Consider the following 18,420-nt stretch of genomic DNA (forward strand, 5'->3'; position numbering starts at 1 on the left):
TGCAATGATGGCATCAAATGTCTAGCAGACATTCCCTTCAATTAACCAAACAAGAATTAGTGGAAAGATTTATTTCCAACTTAAATGACGAAATGGAATTTCACCTAGATGTAAAAGACACAGACTCCTTCAATGACATGATCACCAAAGGATTAAAATGTGAGCAGGATCTCATCAAAAAAAGGGCTTATCAAGATATACAATGAGCCAAAGGATGACCCTCACCCGTGCTTCAATAGCGATAAGCCTAACTTCTGGAACAAAAAAAAAAATGTCATCAATGATGGGGTTGTGGATGCAAGAACTATCAAAAGTGCACAACCTGTGGTCCGATTTATAGGACAAAACCCCCCACCCAAGAATAACACAGTTGCTCCTCTGAATCAAGGACACGATATATCTCAAGAGGAACCTAGACAACGACAACAAAATTTTAAACCAAAAAAAACATACACTCCCTTAAGGGAACCTATTGAAACGGTGTTATGTCAGTTGGTTTCTCAAAATCTGGTGACCTTACCCAAAACATCAAATTACAAACCTCAGGTCAAACCCTCATGGTGGAGGGATACTGAACATTGTGATTTCCATCAAGGGAAAGGGAATAAGACAAACAATTGTCATAGATTGAAAGATCTTATTCAGGATCTTATTGACCGAGGTGAGATCAAAATCGAAGGACACGACCCAAAAACAACAAACAATGATCATCTCATGTTGAAAAATCCACTTCCATCACAAGATCAAAGGGGTCCTTCCACTTCAGGGCAAAACACAGATACCACTGATTATACGCGTGCCGCCTATAATTACACTGTGAATCACCTATATGATGCTAGTGGATAAATTGCAACTATTACCACAAAAAATCCTAGCTCCACTTGCAATGTTGTTACACGTCGCGACAAGATCACCATAAAAGAATCTCCACAAGGCACCACATCTATCCCAAAGCAGTATAACCTTGTGGAATAGTTAGATAAATGCCCGCATTGATATCTATCTTAGAGCTATTGCGCCTATGTCCATCTCATAAAACAATCTTGGATCAAGCTCTCCAAGAGGCGTCAATCCCTGCAAATCTAAACACATATCAGTTCCAAGATATGGTTGGTAGTCTAAGATCATCACCTTGTCTCACTTTCTCTGAAAGTGATAATACATCCTTCCAATAGCCTCATAATGCCTCACTCCACATTGAAGGATTTATCGACCAACATAGGATCAAGTGAGTCTTGATTGACAATGGAGCAAGCCTGAATATCTATACACTACAATTGGTCACAACATTGGGATATGCAATTGAATCAGTGGATCCCTGCAAAAAGATAACAATAAAAGCCTATGATGATGCAAAGCATTCATCCAAAGGAGTAGTTGTGCTACCGATCTAAGTGGGCCCAGTAGTGAAGCATATCATATCTCAAGTTCTGGACCTTACTCTATCATATAATTTATTGTTAGGAAGACCTTGGATACACACCATGCAAGCCGTTCCATCCACCTACCATCAGTGTATCAAGTTCCCTCATAATGGTGTAGAAATTACAATCCTGGGAGATGAAATCCTTTTATATATTGTCACAATATAAATCATCAACCAGAGATTACCATTCCTAACAACAGAGAATCTATCTCATCCACCTCATATATAAGTCTAGCCTCTCTTTCCAGTTCAAACACCACTATACCCAAGCAAGAGAAGCTCAAGATGAAAATGGCAGAGGAAGATGCTGGAGAGTATAATCTAAGAAAACTCTTTTGTGTTGGACAAATGCCCACTTCTCCTTGAACTCATGGTAAACCTCAATGGTTACTTCAAAAACCACTGGTCAAACCAGCATGTAATTTGACGCCTTTCATCCTTGGAAAGAGTAAAAAAGAAGAGACCAGAGATGAGGACTTAGCAAAATGGATCTATAAAGATCCTATCACCACGGAAATCCCACAAGCTAAGCTTCCCACGGATAAATATGGAAAAGGCCTTCTCATTATGCAAAGAGTGGGTTATGATGGTTAGAGTACTTTGGGACCTTGCAAGAAAGGAAAACATGAACCGTTGCAGCCAAAATTAAAGCCCAAAGATAACACGGGATTAGGCTTCCAAAAGGAAATTCTTCCTAAGCTTTGATTCAAAGGGAAACCTAGTAAACCTCTATATCAGCCTACTACAAACATAAAGAGGTCACCTTTGATTATATCAGCAGCACCAAGAACCACACTAATTACTCCACTATAGTTGAACATCCCAACAATAACATCCACAACACCAATCATCCCACCAATCAAACCAAAAACTCCATCAACAACAACAACCGCATCAACAACACCATTAGCAGTATCAGAACCCCCAGCAGTATCGACAACACTGGCAAATCTAGTAGAAGAAACAAAGTCAACAACATCGATACTCCTCGTATTGGATTCATTGATCCCAATAATCATATGTGCAACACCAATCATTCCTTCTATCTAGGTACATTAGCCGATCACACCTGCAGTGTTTAACTCAAAGGATATCCCAGTATGGTATAGCAACTAGATCCTGGAAAGCGACTTAGAGACTAACTCACATGAGTGGGAATTTGATTCAGTACATCTAAATACTTCAGATGAGGAAGACACATCACTACCTCCACCTCACAAAGACATCCCTGTTTACAGAGAAGCGCATATTAAAACCTCTTGGGTTCCTGAACTGGAAACATTTTCCACAGACCCTACGACACATCCTATGCCCAATTCTGACAGGGAGAGTACCATCAATGACCTTCACCACAACATCTTAACCCTCACTAATACATCTAACAAAATTAACCTAATTGATGAGGTAATGCCCATTATCCATCTAGAACTCATCGAATGGAACCAACCTAATCCCCCATGCCTTGACCATTTCCAAAATGATGAGGCGATCATTGAATTTTTGGAACTACGAGATAACATACCAAGTGGGGATCACAAAGCTGGATTCACCATTGAACTTAATAGCACAACATACTTCGAGGTAGATGCCAAACCTTTCAGCTGCAAAAATATAACAATAAAACATGGATCTTCCAGTGAAAACCACACGGTGGTATTGTTTGATCCCAAAAAAGTAAAAAGAAAGAGCGTATCCAATGGTTAAAACCTCTCTAAGGCGCCTAAGGATGAAAGGTTTGACATCCTCCCCTCTAGTACAAATCAGGAATGGACAATGATCCTTATCAAGGAAACAAAAGAATTCAATGTGGGGACTCCTAAAACTCCTCACCACATACATCTGGCATCTCTTTTAACTCCAAAGGAACAACCTAAGTTTGTAGGATTTTTCTAGAAGTGTCAGATCAAATTTGCATGGTCATATGCAAACATGCCTTGTCTTGATCCTGATTTAGTCATGCATCACCTCACCATAGTAGAAGGAGCCAAGCCCGTCAAGCAAAAAATTTACAAGATGCATCCCCAGATTGCGGTACTAGTCAAAGTAGAACTTAAGAAACTCCTAGACGTTGGTTTTATTAGACCAATTGATTATGCAAATTGGATCTCCAACATTGTACCTGTCGGCAAACCAAATGGGGGCATCCGTATCTGTACTGACTTCAAAGATTTGAACAAAGCATGTCCTAAAGATGACTTCCCCCTACCAAACATCAACATAATCATAGACCTAACAGCAGGACATGCCATGCTTTCTCTCATGGATGGCTTTTTAGGATACAACCAGATAAAGATCACACCAGAGGATCAACATAAGATGACCTTCACATGTCCATGGGGAACATACTGCTGGAATGTAATGCCTTTCGGTCTAAAGAATGCAGGAGCGACCTATCAAAGAGAAATGACTACTTTTTTTCATGATATGATGCATACCATAATGGAAGATTATGTTGATGACTTACTGGCAAAATCACTCACAAGAGAAGGTCATCTGGAAGTATTAGAGAAAATCTTTGATAGACTAGAACAATATTATGTTTGACTCAACCCAAAGAAATGTGTCTTTGGAGTAACCTCAGGGAAGCTTCTAGGATACATTGTCTCAAGCAAAGGTATTGAGGTCGATCCTGCAAAGGTCAAAGCAATCATGGACATGCCACCACCGAAGAACATCGGTCAACTAAGGACATTACAAGGGCACCTACAATCAATTCAGAGATTCATTGAACAACTGGCAGATAAGTGTCACCCTTTTACACACCTAATACACAAGAACATCCACTTTCAATGGGATGCCAGATGCCAGCAAGCATTCCAGATGCTTAAAGATTATCTCATGAATACACCATTGTTGATCCCACTAGATCCAAATAAACCTCTATTACTCTATATATCAGCAACTAATAAAACATTGGGAGTGCTACTGGCTCAACATAATGCAGAAGGGAAAGAGTGTGTTGTTTACTACACCTCTCACACACTAGTAGGCTATGAAATCAATTACACACCTATTGAGAGAGCTTGCCTAGAAGTAATCTTAGCAGCCACTAAACTGAGGCACTATCTTTTAACACATAAATTACAACTCATTGCCAAAATCGATCCACTAAAGTACTTACTCAACAAAGCAGCATTGACAGACCGCTTGGCCAAATGGGTGATGATTCTAAGTGAATTTGATATTGAGTATGTGGACTGCAAGGCTACCAAGGGTCAAGTTATTGCAGATCAGTTGGCCGATGCACCACTCATAGGCGATCATCCTCTCATTTCCAATTTTCCAGATGAAGAGATATTCATGATCAGAGCAACACAACCATGGAAACTATACTTTGATGGTTCATACACTAGGCATGGCTCAAGGGCAGGCATTCTGTTTATCACACCTCAAGGTGACAACATCCTGAAGTCTTACAAGCTCACATTTCCATGTACAAATAACATAGCAGAATATGGGGCCTTGATCACAAGACTTAGACTAGCCATACAATGGAAATTGAAAGAGTTACATATAAATGGCGACTCCCAACTGGTCTTCCGACAAGTAACCGATGAATATCAGACCAAGGATGACAAACTCATACCGTATAAGCAAAAGGTGGACAAGTTAAAGACATTATTTACTACTATCACCTTTGAGTAGATACCTAGAGATCAGAATCAAGCTGCTAACGCTATGGCTACCATTTCATCTCTCCCCAATCTTCCACAAAATTCAACATGCTATGAGTTCTTGGTTGAACAGCTTTGGATTCCTTCTTATGATATCCCTGAATCTGAGATGATATGTCGCCTTGTCGATTCTGAATCCCCATGATATGGTGAGTTCTACACCTACCTCCATGATCACACACTTTCTCTTAACCAACGTAAAACCTTCATTCACCAAACTGCTCGATATACCATTATTGTCGAAACCCTATACCGATGCAGTCTTGATGGTACTCTCCTTCTATGTTTGGAACAAGGTGAGATAACAAAGGCCTTGGAAGAGGTACATGAAGGAATTTGTGGAACTCACGCAAGCGGTCCTTCACTAGCTAAGAAGATCATACGCGCTGGATACTATTGGCCATTAATGGAAAAAGACTCATACTACTTTGTCAGAAAATGCAAGAAGTGCCAAGTTCATGGAGACCTGATACATGCACCAGCACAGAAATTGCAACCAATCACAACACCATGGCCCTTTTGTCAATGGGGACTTGACCTTGTGGGTAAAATTCATCCATCTTCATCCAACGACCACAAATTCATCATTACTGCCATAAAATATTTCACAAAGTGGATTGAAGTTGTTCCACTTACCCAAGTCACCGGTAAGAAGATCGCCTCATTCATCCTTAATTACATCATCTGATGGTATGGTGTACCCATGTCCATCATCATAGATAATGGTCTTCCTTTCAAGAATCAGGATGTCCATGAACTTTGTGAGAAGTTTCACATCCAACATCGCTTTTCCACTCCCTATTACCCACAAGGAAATGGTCAGACCGAAGCATCAAACAAGAACATATTGAGAGTCCTCAAGAAGGTAGTCAATGATGCCGGTGGTGATTGGCATGTTCAATTAAATCCAGCACTATGGGCATATCGAACTAGCATTTGAACCCCTACAGGTGCAACTCCCTACTCACTAGTCTATGGTGCAGAAGCTATCTTACCTATTGAGGTCAAGATACCATCACTACGGGTTTCCTTGCATAATCTCATTGATCATGAAGCATACAAAGTATCCCATCTTCAAGACTTGGAACTACTTGATGAGAAACGACAAGTTGTATACAATCACCTCAAAGCATATCAGCAACGCATGAGAAGAAGCTATAATCATCGAGTTAGACCTCGTACATTTTAGGTAGGAGATCTTGTTCTTCAAGAGAATCCTCGTAACCAACCAAACCAAGAACATCAAGGGAAGTTTGAATCAAATTGGCTGGGTCCATATGTTATCACTGTTGTATTTGGGTCTGGGGCATATCAGTTGGCTACTTCAGAAGGAGAACCGCTAGCAGATCCGATCAACAACATGTACCTCAAATGGTTTCATACATAAGCTATACAGAGCATCAAGCTCCCATACATATCGTAAAAACACCAAAAACATTCAAATAAATGTCTTGAAGAAAATATAAAAAAATCAAAATAGTAATGAAAAATCATGCATCCAAATGGTGAACAACTACTTCGGTGGCACCTTGGGTAAGTGCGATGGTGAAAACCTAGCAAGTAGGCGCCACTCATAAAGGTTATGGCTCCATTACCTTTTAGACTTGTTGCAATCACATTCATTACATCCACTCATCCATCAGTCAAACCATGGCTTGTTATTGATTTGCAATCAAGGATAGTACTTCATGCGTCTTGCATCCCACTTTTTCATAGTCATGTCTAAGCTGGGGGCAAGGCCCTTAACCTATTTAATAGAAGTGGATTCAACATTACTTGTGATTTATTGAGTTATTCATTCAAAACCACTCACAAAATCCAAAAACATTAAAAATTATCTCACAAAATCCAAAAACATTAAAAAATGTATCACAAAATTCTAAAAACATTCAAAACTATCTTACAAAATCCAAAAACATTAAAAAATGTCTCACAAAATTACAAAAACATTCAAAAAACACTCAGAAAATCCAAAAACATTAGAAAACATAAAAAATCAATCAAAAACAAGGCAAACACCTTGTACATACACATTCAAGCAAATACCAAACAAACATTGTGAAATACTCAAACGATGATCACTTATGATATCAACCAAACAATCAACATCTACACACAAACTATCTTAACAAGGATGCATCCTTCCTTACCAAAACAAAGACAAGATGACATTTTCTTTGACAAGAAAATTCTGTTTAAGCTATCAAGTACATGGTTGATTTGTAGGTTATTTATTAATTTATATTAGGTTCCTACGCTACTCCGGGATATGCACAAGTGATTAGAGTGGTCGGGATGGTTCCTAAGCATTGTTTGTATGTCTTCTGTGAATTATTCCAATGGAGTTCTGGGGCATGTACTAATGGTGTCTACGTGGGAAGTTCACTAAGTTACATGATCTTATGCAAAATATAGTCATGGATTACTATGGCTTGCTGACTACAACATATACCTCGACCATATGAACATGAACCATTATGGGGGATCCATATTCTTTATTTATTTATTTATTTATGTTGCTTGTTTGTAGGTACAATGCTCCAAACTTGGTTCCTACTACCTCGTCCAAGATTGATACTACCATGCTCAATGATGAAAAATAAAAGCACTATGGATCGTCATTCCATCTCATTTGTATATATTGCATTCCGTTGCATTTCATCCATCCATACATTCATAATAGTTGCATATCATGCATACATATTAATGACAATGGATACTCTATTTTCATCTTCTTCCATAGGAATGAGCCATAGGTCCTCCATATCTTCTATCTAACATTGAATCCCCCCCTCACCCTCCCCATCTCAATAATCAACATCACATACCCTACATCATGTCCCATCAACCCAATGAAGCAAGTTACTTTATCTGTACAGGTACATTGACTCACACACACCTAGACTATCAACATATACTTTGATCAAATATCTTCGGGTCTCAACAGGTAATCGATTATGGCAAACCTAGACTATAACATGCATTTATCATAATGACCTAGTCTCAACGGGGCTGCTATGATTCATCACAACCAACCCACAACACACACACACTATCTATTTCTCAATCAATCCAACACAATCACAATGGACAATTACATCAATTGTCTAAGTCTCAATGAGTATTTTGCTTCAAATACATTGACTTCATCGGGAAATTACATCAATTGTCTAAGTCACCATCAAGTCACTTTGATTCACTTACTCAGACTTTATTCTATCCAAGTGAACAACTGACATCAAATGTCATGCTTTGACTCGATCGGGGCAATTAAACCGATTGCAGCAGATTGTCCAACCAATTTTGATCAATTATACAGTATCAATCAAAAGCACAACACCACATTTGCACAATATCTCCTGCATAACTTATGGGTACTCACTGGCTTGCCATTTCTTCATATTCACTCTGTTTTCTTCCATTCTTTCACCATTATTGCTAATTTTTTCTATTCTACCTCCCCTCCATTTCTCGTTCTTTTTTGAGAGATTGCTCCATTTGTTTGAAAATTTTCAGCCCATCTCTCGAGGGGGCCATACCACCCACTAAATTAACATTTATGTGGCATATTTCTACACACCTATTTTTCTTTCTTTGAAACGATGCGATAAAACCACACCGTCTCAAAGAGGGGCAAATGTAGTCACATAAATCTGTCCACTTAATTAAATAAATATTTAGTATTTATTTGATTATTTAACCATCAATCAATAATTAATTCATCTTAACCCTTTCTCCTATTAATTAAATAAATTATTCAATTTATTTGATTTAATTCACTTGACCAAATTCAGACCATTAATTAAATAAATAAATCATATTTGTTTAATTAAACCTTCTCTCAAATTTAAATAAATTAATATTTATTTAAATCCCTTAAAATCTCATCTCTCACATTTAAATAAATTAAGATTTATTTAAATCACCTTTTTTCCTCCACCCACTTGCATTTTCCTACAAATGCAAGTTGCACAACTATTTTAAATAAATAAATAATTTAATTAAAATCCTATTTATCCTCACCCACTTGAAATCTTATATGGTTTCCCTTAAAGTCTTCAAACTTAATGGCTTCCTTCTAGAGTCTTCTCAAGCCTTTAATGGTTTCCCTTAAAGTCTTCAAACTCAATGGCTTCCTTCTAGAGTCTTCTTAAGCCTTTAATGGTTTCCCTTAAAGTCTTCAAACTTAATGGCTTCTTTCTAGAGTCTTCTTAAGCCTTTAATGGTTTCCCTCAAAGTCTTCAAGCATTTAAATGCTTTATCTTCCTTTTTCTCATGTAAATAAATTAAGATTTATTTAAATAAAATCCAAAATTCACATTCACATTTAAATAAATTAATATTTATTTAAATATCTATCCAAATGCAAATTACACCATTTAATTGAAATAAATGATTTTACTTCAATTGAAAATCCCAAAATTCCTCCCATTTGTATTCTCCTACAAAATCCACTTGCATGCCTAAATCCCTTCTAGATTCTTCTAACTCCTTCTAATTAGCCTAATCCTATCCTAATCATTGTCACATTCCTAAATAAAAGGAAGTCACTTCTCAAAAACCTCCAAAGTCTTCCATAACCATTAAAGGCTTTATGTCTTCAAATGGTTAACTTCTAAATTCTTCCAAACCATTAAAGGCTCTTACATAACCATTTATGGTTAACTCACCTTTTACCTTTGGTTAGAGACTTTCCTCTAACTTAACAATCCTTTTGACTCATGGGTTTCTTCAAAGCATTTATTTCTTTGACTAGGTAACCATTTAACTCTTGCACATTCATTTATCCCTTGGATAAAAGGAATATCCATTAACCTAACCCTAACCCAACCCCCTAGGGTAACCATCATGTCCCCTCAAGCATTTAATGCTCCTTATCTCTCCTCTCAAGCCTCCTCATGGTGACACTTGTTAACATGGGACTGGGTTGAAAGTCTCATATGGATTGAATATCTTTCAATCCTAACCGTTGTTAAGATTGCTCAATCTTAACCATTCATTTCCCCATTTCTTCTATAAATAGAACCCTTCTCCTCATGCAAAGGAGGAAGCATTAGAGTATTGTTGTTATACTGGTATTAGCATAGAGATTTTTCATAGCATCACTATCTACACTTGCATAGTATATGTTTATCATATTCAACCATCTTGAATCTCCATATGGCATCCATGGCTAGTGCTAAAAGCTGAGAGCTACACTCATTTGGGAACTTGGAGAGGAGAGGAACAAGGGAGAGATAATGGCGTAGGGAGCATCATGAGTGAAGTCTTAATGTTTATTGGTTTTTATCTCTCATATGCTTCTATGCTTAATCTTTCTTGGTAATGCCTTTTAATGGTTTAGTTCTATGTTGATTTGACTTTCTTGTCGGCCAGGGTGTTGATAATCTTCCTTTTTGGTGCCGGTGATCTGTATGTTGGTGTAGAGTCTGCTGGTGCCAATGCCTATGTCTACCTACTGGTATCACATGATTGTAAGGTTTCCATCAATGAAAATACCTTCAATCACCTACTTTCTCATTAGAGTGTGCATTTGCCCACAATCTCCTCTTTTGGCATTGATGGCAACACTCATGAGAAAAATAAAAAATGTCCAAAATGATGTCAAAAAAGAATCTGCCAAAATATCTTACCAAAATTGTGTTGTCAAAAATGTATGCTCCCCCTCAGCTGATGATGTCCCATTCTGATCATTTTTCTCATCTCACTACTCCCCCTTTGATATCAATGACAAAGGTTGTCATTGACTGTCAGTGGAGTGTGGTTCTTGCCTAGATCCTTATAACTAGTTGGTTATAATCTGGAAAAGATATGCCAAAACCAAATTTAAACTATCGCTGAATCTTTTTCTATCTGTTAATGCCGCTTGTGTTCTTTGAACTGTACCAGTGAGTATGTGCATTTTCTCTTCTGATGTCTTGAGTCCAGGGACCAGAGCCTCAAAAATTTCTTTTCTCAAAGAAATGAGGTAATCTAGTTTAGGACCTAGTTTGCATTTTAAACTCTTTGCCTTATGCTTTATTTTCTCTTTATCCTTTCCTAACTTCTCAATTTTCTCTTCAAGATCTGCAATTTTCTTTTCTATTTCCAAAAATGAATCTGATGTGCCTATTAGATTATCAACAATATTGTTAATCTTAGTTTATGTTTTGCTGATCTCTGAATCTATGTCCTTTGTCAAGATGTTGGTTTTGCATGTATCCTTGTACAGTTTCTTGAAATCCAAAATTGTTTCTCCTAGTGCCGGTAATAAGGTTTCTATTTGTTCCTTATTCTTCTTTAATATTCCCTCAAAGAATTTTCCTTTCTCCTTATTCATTTTCTCTTTGAATGTGTCCTCATTGATTTGATCAACTGTCAAAATGTTGTCGATGATGAATTTAGAAAATGTGTGTAGTTGACCTAAATAATCTTTATTATCCATAATGCACTTTGGTGCTATCAATTTAAGAACATGAATGGTGTCATCAATAGCCTTATAGGCTTGTGCATTACACTCAGTTATTTTCTTAATATAATCCAACAATACTTCTGTTACATTTGTTGGTCTGAACTCTGTCCAACTGTTTTCATAATTCCCCTGCTGCCGGTTGTAGTAACAACTTTGCTTTCCTCTCTCTCAGGAGGATCTATTTGAGTATGCATTTCTATTAGCAAAGGTTTAGGCTTTTCATTTTTTGCCAGCGGCACTGTCTCGATCTGAACCTGTGTCTTATCTTGTTTCTATTCCGGTTTCTCCATCTATGTCTTAGAAGGTTTCTCTGAGCTCTCAACTATCGGTTTCTCAGATGTAGTCTCTGTATGCACTTCAATTGCTCTATATTTACTTCTAATTGTTTTCCAGTTTCATTTACTGGTACTTCAGATGATTTCTTAGTGGCGTCCTCTGTTAGTTTCTCTATATATGTGCTTATATTTATAGTCTTAACCTCAACATCTGCAATCGGTGGCTCAGTAGCCACATCTACCTTCTTATCCTCAGTGGTCTCTTTGTCTACCACAATGTTTACCTCTTGTGTATCTATATTCATGGTATACAAAATTTCAGACTCAGGATTTATATCCTCTAGAGGAGTCTCCATACTCTTTGTAGTCAGTTGTGTATCAATTGATTCTACCAGTGTAGTATCAGAAGGAGGTTGGGGTAAGTTATTTGTTATTTTCAGGTTAGGAGGTCCACCTTCTTTACCTTTCCCTTTATCCTTGTCCTTTTGATATACTCTGATAGTCTTGGGTCTTTTGAGTTCTTCTTGTTTCTCTTTTTCAACAAAGAATATGTCCCATTGGTCCGTAGTCTCTTCTGAGATTTCATTCATTCTTCCTACCATCAGTGCTACATGCCGGTGACCAGTTGAGAATACTGTCCGGTTGGCCTCACTGATTAATTGATCAATCTCTTCAGGTGAGTTTACAGGGTGAACTACAAGTAATTTCTCAATTTTTATTTTCTTATCCAGCTCAACAATAGCTACCCTTATGGCTTCAAGTATTTTGTAGAGATCAGTGGGTATTTCATCAACAATTTCCATCAAAAATTTCTTGTAGATGTCCAAGTGTAATATTACACTATTTTCTATACTTTCTTTGTCATCAGTGGAAAATGTGTTATATAGTTTGCTAATGTTTTTCAACTTTCCATCCTCTGTTATTTCACTTAAGAGTTTGTCCAGTGGAGAAATGTCTTGTTTTACCTTCTTCTTCTTCAGAGTCAACTTCTTAACTGGAGGCTTTACTGCCTGTTGCTTTTGTCTTGTTCTTCATGGTGCTGGTGAGGGTTTTCTTTTCCTTTCTACCCTTTTAAATATCGCTGGTATCTCACTCTTAGAGGAAGTTGCAACTGGTGAAAGATGAGCTTCCGGTTGAAGTCCTTCCAGCTCACTTTCCTTAATACCAGTTTTCTTCAATACATCTTCCTTAATTTCTTTTTCTTGTCTAGTGCCTTTCCTTACTGTTTTTTCAACTTTCTTAATTCTTTTCCTAGACTGAATGCCACTCTCAATTATTTCTGCATTGCCAAAGACTTTCTCAGAGGGTTCCTTTGGTGCTTCAAGGAGGGATTTTGCATAAGTTTCAATGATGTTATCATCTATTTCATATCCCATTTTAGTTACCCATATAGTTCTAGGGACAACAACCTCCATCCAGATTTCATCTTTCTTGATTACAAAACATATTTCCTTTTGATATTTATCCACAATTGCCTGTGACAGCCTTATTCTAGTCTTCATTCGAGTTTTTAGTGCTTGAAAATGTTCATTTATGTTTTTCTTTCTGTTTTCTCCCATGTTGTTTAATGTATCCAATAGTTGTTTTCCTACTGCTATATCAAAGCCAAAATCTCTCCTACCAATACTGGGTACTTGCTTAGTAATGTACAACATTAAACATACCAGCAAATTTTCAAATCTAAAAGTTCCTTTCTTATCTCCTTTTATCTTCTTTAGATTGTCTATTAATTCATCTTTGAGCCATTCACACACATCTATTCTAGCATTATCATTAACCATGTCATATGCACTTTTAATACATAGGCTAGATACTGAGTTTAACATATTTGCATGTGTAGCTTTGTAGCCTAAAACCATACTAACAAATCTGACATTGATGTCCTTCATATCATTTACCCTTAGAGACCTCTTGTCAAATGTTGCACTGATTAGGTCCATCACTGTGTCATTTGAGATCCTTTTACTTCTGTCAGGCCTGCTACCGGTGGAAGGTAAGCCTGTTACTGCCCTAACTGCTTCCTTGGTGATTTTATGAATTGAATCTAACCAAAAGAATTTGCCATGGACTCTGCTTAGGACTATTCTTATCACATCTTCAGGAAAATCAGGAATGCTTAGAATATCTGCAAAACCTAGGGTTTCTACTACCTTGTGTTCCGGTTTGATATTACCATTTTCATCATAAATCATATTCTTATACATGTTCTTGATTTCATCATCTCCTAATTCCTCTATATGACAATTTATGTATATTCTAGGACCTTCAGCATATACTACTCCCTTAGGAATTTGAGAAAATGCACCTATGGTATCATCTTTCTTTGCAATTTTGGGAACAAGCTTGAATATAGGTCTAGGGTGCTTGATAACTTCAATCACAGTAGGGTTTGCAATAAATTCAGGTGTGGATGAGGAATCCATAGTTACAAATACCTCAATCTGCCTTAGGGATGAGTGTTTGGATGAACTACTTCACTCTTGCTATGGATGCCCTTGCTTAGAAATTTCGCGCTCTCAGGAGATTTGAATGTTCGGTGAATGAAAAAGAGCCAAAACACTTACTTTATAATATTATTTTCTCCAACTACCACATTTAATGCTTGCCGGTTAAGTCATAACTTAACTCATCTATCGGTAAGGAAGTAATCCAACTTCTCACCATAAACGAAGGGTATAATAGCATGTTTTTCAATTTGTTGCTAAACCCCCAAAGGATTTTCCTTCAGTTAGATGAAGAGTCTCCAGCTGGTGGAGTGATACTCTGTTCTGCCGGTGGAGGAGTATTCCCATCAATATTCTGATCTGACTTCTGGATCCATTGCTTTGATAATTCTTGCTTTACCTCTTCATCCTTTTCTTTACCTTTCAAGCTAGGACCTTTGTTATTCGTCGGTGATGCCTTACTTCTATAAAATTTTGCAATATGTCCAATTTTGTTGCAAGCATAACAAGTCACATTGTTTTTCTGAATAGATTTCCCATATCCTATGCCGGTATGTGTTCTGCATTGATTAGATAAGTGTCCAAATCTTCCACAAACATAACATCTTACATTCATTCTACAATTATCTGAATTATGACCAACTTTGTTGCACTTAGAGCATTGACCGGTGGGTGTATTAGTGTTTTGATAATTTCTAGATCTACACTAATTTTCTTTATGACCATACTTGTTACAGTTAAAGCATTCCCCATTAAATTTGTAAGCATTAGGTTGTCTTACCAGTTTACTATGATCATGATTGTTTGCAGTACCAGAGCTTTCACTAACTTCAAAGCTAAGGCCATTTGTATCACCATTAGGTTTTTGATTCTTCAGCATGTCAACAAGTTCCTCTGAATGTTTCTTGAATTTCTCCTTGTGTTGATTTGCAGCAGCCAATTCACTCTCCAAGATTCCTTTCTATCTCATGAGTTCATTTGTGTCATTTTGTGTATGCATCAAGTCTGTCTTCAACATATCATTTTCATGACTAAGTCTTGTATTTTCATTTCCAACGTCATTTAGTCTTCTAACCAAGTCCTCTTCATTCTTCTTCCCATCTTCAATTTCTTTACAAAATCTCATAGTCATATCTTGCATCTCATTCTTCATTGTACTATTTTCTTGTCTCAGCTTGTTTACCAGATCATTAAGAGTTTCCTTTTCATCTTCATCATTTTGCATCTTTTCACAAAGTTCTCTTCTTTTGTTCCTTGGTATAGTGAAATTTTCTTGAAGTCCTTGAATAATATCCAGTGCAGCCTTCAGATCATCTTCAAGTTTGATATTCTTCACCCTTTTTGCATCATAGTCTGAAAGAGCTGTTTCCAATTGCTTTCTTAAGTTTTCCATCTCTATCGGTGTCAAGATCTTCCTCAAGCTATTAGGCTTTTGAAAATAGAGGACCAAGCTTTGATACCAGTTGTTAGGATTCCCAAAGATACTAAGAGGAGGGGGGGGGGTGAATCAGTATCTGACTGGTATATAAATTTACTTGAATTATAACATGAAAAGCACTTCAAAACTGTGTATCGATAAACTAAAAATAATGCAGTAAGGAAGAAAAACAACCACAACATAAGAGACACACCATAACACAATATTTTAATGAGGAAACCCAGTGTGGGAAAAACCTCAGTGGGATTTGTGACCCACAATATTCACTTACTGGCCAATAAGGGAATATTACTTTTTACAATAGGGGCCTGCACATGCAGGAAGGCCAAGTGCCTAGAGCTCACTGCTCAGTTACAAAAGAAGTCATACTGACTTACAAAATTGGATTATACAAATCCAATGTCTTGTACTACTTCAGATCAACATCTACTATGCCAGATTCAGTACCAGTTTAAGCTCTGCAATATACATAAACCCTTATCCAATATCTGCCTTACAATTCGCATATTAGGTCTGCATTAATTCTTCCATCTATATATATCCTAAATGATCTACAATTATCTCATACTTATATGCGTCATGTTACAATCCGGCAAGTCGGCTTACAAAATATTTTCCAATTACTTACAAAATATATTTATACAAAATTCTTGTCGGCCAGGGTGCCAGTAATCTTCCTTTTCAGTGCCGGTGATTTGTATGCTGGTGTAGAGTTTTCCGGTGCCGATGCCGGTGCCTGTGTCTACCTACCGGTATCACATGATTGTAAGGTTGCCATCAATGACAATACCTTCAATCACCTATAATTTCTCATTGGAGTGTGCATTTGCCAATAGAAATAGCCTTGAAAGTAAAAGAATAGGCCGACCAGAAGTTGTCCACTTAGGTTTAGTAGCAATTGCTTCTGCAAATAGGTACATAAATCAAATGAGGTGTCTTCCTTAATCATTCTATAGGTGGCATTCACTGCAGTAGTAGGGACAGAGTTCATTCTACTAGCATAAAACATCCGATTGCCAATCACCATGCAAGCGTACTTAACCAAATCATCTTTGATGGTGTTGACGGTCATCACCCATTGGTCACTTAGAGAACTGGTGAGCTTAGTCATTTCAGTCTTGGTGACCTTCCTTAAAGTTGGCACCTCTCCAATGTTACAGAAACCGATGATGACATGAATTTCCTCCGATGTGATGTCATGCGTCCGCTTGAGATACATTTTATCATCATGCACTCTGCTCAAGATGATGTGGATGTGATCTTCAGTGAACTCTTCCAGAAAATAAACTGTATTGTGCAGTTTCTTCATCTCTAGGATGCTATATTCAGGTTTGATTCTCTTGTCATCTCCAGAGAATAGACCTAGCTAGGAATGGATCACTAGGGATCCTAGGTCTTCCAATTTACATTCTATATATCCTGAAATGTCTTCCTCGACAATAACTCTGGTAGGTATCTAGGATAGGGCATTGTATTTCATCTTCTTATGAAGAAACTCAGCTGAATCCACAGGTACACTAGAACTAGAGTGCGATGCAGAAGCCATGATTAAATGATAAACAAGAATTTTGAGAAATACCTTCGTAATTTGAAATTTAGGTTTTGTCAATGTCACTCTCAACACATCACTTTGGTTGCTTGGAACACCGCTTAGTGTTCTTTACTGATAGATTGAGAGTTTGTTGGATTCCTCTACAAGATTTTTGAATTCACCTTGAATCGCTAGACGAATTGCTCTTTGTCACTTTGCTCTTGAAAATTCTTCACTCAAAAATAGATAAGTGAAAATGATGACAAAAATCCATTTTAAACAATCTTTCACCTACCATAATAAATGCATCTCTGTTAGGGTACAAACCCTAATTTTGCCTTTACCACTTCAAGTTTTCTGCTAATTGACAGGTAATGTATATCGATTAAGGTCTTTACCGATATAGATTGGGGGTTCAAATATTTCACTGATATGCTCCCCCTAAGCTTTTCTGAAGCTCAGTTTGCCGGTTCAGAGACTTCCACACTAGGTGCAGAAATCGGTTCATCCTGTGACACTTCTTCAGGTTTCTTTTACCAAGTTTTATTCATTCCCACTTGAATAGTTTCAACATCAATCTTCCCTTCTAGAGTGATCGGTATATCATCTAATAGGTTCTTTCTCATTCTGCAGGTTCTGGTAGTGTGTCTTGGTTTGTTGCAATGATAGCATACCATTCCAGGTGTTCTTCATGGTCCATTATTCATACTACCATTCTTCCTTCTGCATGTTGTAGCAGTGTGACCACTACCATGATAGATCAAATAGGTTGCTCTCCAGCCAGTTTCTGCTTGATAGCCACCTGACTGATGGTCATAGGTATTATACTGGTTGGGATTCCAGTTCACAGAGGGTTCTAGGATAACTCCTTGAGTCCTTGGAGGGTATCTCCCAGTGTTGTGCAAAACAAACCTAACTTGTTGCATGCATAGCAGTTTCCATTGAATCTATTGGATCTAGGTTTATTGTTTAGAAAATAAGGAAAATTGTTGTAGGCCTTGCTTCTACACACATTAGTAGTATGTCCTTCTTTGAGACAATTAAAGAAAATAGGTTTAAATTTTTGCTTACCTTTATCCTTGGATGTCGATTTCTTCTTTGATACTTCATCTTTTGTACTAGAGGTTTCACCTTCCTCATACCCAGAGAAACCAAGTCCAGTGGTATTCTTTATCGGTTTT

The sequence above is a fragment of the Cryptomeria japonica genome, chromosome 5 (assembly GCF_030272615.1).
Source record: "Cryptomeria japonica chromosome 5, Sugi_1.0, whole genome shotgun sequence".
In the NCBI taxonomy this organism is placed as follows: Eukaryota; Viridiplantae; Streptophyta; class Pinopsida; order Cupressales; family Cupressaceae; genus Cryptomeria; species Cryptomeria japonica.